The following is a 2,163-nucleotide window of genomic DNA, read 5'->3' on the forward strand; positions in this document are numbered from 1 at the left end:
GGCATAAGTTGAGCTTTCTCCTGGGTGCCCCTATTCTTACCGAATCTCAGGGAATATTTAGACTTCACTGTCCCTCTTGTGATTCTGCCCTATTTCCCCAATGAGCACTTTTCAGACAGGGAAGACTCTCTCAGGAGCAGATTTCTAAAGTCCCTAATTGTGCACTGTACCACTTTGCTGATGCAACTTACCAAGTCTCCTTCCCCCTTTTGCTTTTCTTCTGATATGTCCCATCCATTCCTCTTATCCATAATCACATTTCTCTCTGTAGCATTCCAGTTGTTCTCTCTTTACATCTTAGGTTGAATTCATAGGTATTCAGGATGTTTTGAAAGTTAGCTAGGTATGTTTGGGGGACCAGATGAAAGAAGGACCGCTACTCTTCTGCCATCTTGCCTCCTATCTTAGAATGTAATATCTTTAAAAAAATAACTAAAGGAATTAAAAGACTGAGTCTTATTTATGAGAAGAATCATAACACAAACTTTGATGCACTTCTGTAACATTGTATACTAATATGAGTCCTAAAAATCATTCTATCTTTTCAGATGTGAATCTAATGCTTTTGAATGGAGAACACAGCACATTGCAGGTTTTGCTCTTTACCTCACAAGAGCAAAGAGTAATTAAAAACAAACAAGTGATTGAGAGGAAGAAGAATTGAATTATAGGCTTGCCTCTCTTGCTAACTAGTTCTGTGGCTTTGGGCACTTCACTTAGATTCTTTTCCCTTGGTTTCTTATTCTTCAATAGGACTACATGATCTTTAAGATTGTTGCCAAGCTAACATGAGTTTGGTAGTTGGTGAGTTATAGATAGAGACTATACCAGGTGGAGTTGTCACACAAAACAAACTTTATTTACAGCAAATAAGGAGATCATGGGGTACAATTTCCAAAGCCACGACTCTCCAAGCAGGGGTAAGCAGATTCTTATTATTTTAGATTTAGGACAAATATTCAGAAAGTGGAGCTTTGTCATTGCAGGGAAAGGTGAACATAAGTTGCACAGGCCTACTTAGAAAACATGCCTGTATGTGTATTTTATGTTAATAAAGCTTGTGCTCCTCTTACAGCAGAGATTTTAAAATTATAATGAAGCAATCAGTAATGGCCAGACCGAAGGAAGGGGCTATGGACAAACTCCAAGAATCAGTATAAATTAGATGGGGTCTTTGTCGTTTCTAATGGCTGAGTAATATTCCATTGTATACATATACCACATCTTCTTTATCCATTCATCTTTCGATGGACACCGAGGCTCCTTCCACAGTTTGGCTATTGTGGACATTGCTGCTAGAAACATCGGGGTGCAGGTGTCCCGGCGTTTCATTGCATCTGTATCTGTGGGGTAAATCCCAGTGCAATTGCTGGATCTTAGGGCAGGTCTATTTTTAACTCTCTGAGGAACCTCCACACTGTTCTCCAGAGTGGCTCCACCAGTTCACATTCCCACCAACAGTGCAAGAGGGTTCCCCTTTCTCCACATTTGTGGTTTCCTACCTTGGTAATTTTCCCCATTCTCACTGGTGTGAGGTGGTATCTCATTGTGGTTTTGATTTGTATTTCCCTGATGGCCAGTGATGCGGAGCATTTTCTCATGTGCATGTTGGCCATGTCTATGTCTTCCTCGGTGAGATTTCTGTTCATGTCTTTTGCCCATTTCATGATTGGATTGTTTGTTTCTTTGCTGTTGAATTTACTAAGTTCTTTATAGATTGTGGATACTAGCCCTTTATCTTATATGTCATTTGCAAATATCTTTTCCCATTCTGTATGTTGTCTTTTAGTTTTGTTGACTGTATCTTTTGCTGTGCAAAAGCTTCTTATCTTGATGAAGTCCCAATAGTTCACTTTTGCTTTTGTTTCTTTTGCCTTCGTGAATGTATCTTGCAAGAAGTTCCTGTGGCTGAGTTCAAAAAGGGTGTTGCCTGTGCTGAGTGAAATAAGTCAATCGGAGAAAGACAAACATTATATGGTCTCATTCATTTGGAGAATATAAAAAATAGTGAAAGGGAATAAAGGGGAAAGGAGAAAAAATAAGTGGGAAATATCAGAAAGGGAGACAGAACATGAAAGACTCCTAACTCTGGGAAACAAACTAGGGGTGGTGGAAGGGGAGGGGGCAGAGGTGGGGGTGACTGGGTGATGGGCACTGAGGGGG

This window comes from Canis lupus, chromosome X, assembly GCF_011100685.1.
Source record: "Canis lupus familiaris isolate Mischka breed German Shepherd chromosome X, alternate assembly UU_Cfam_GSD_1.0, whole genome shotgun sequence".
NCBI lineage: Eukaryota > Metazoa > Chordata > Mammalia > Carnivora > Canidae > Canis > Canis lupus.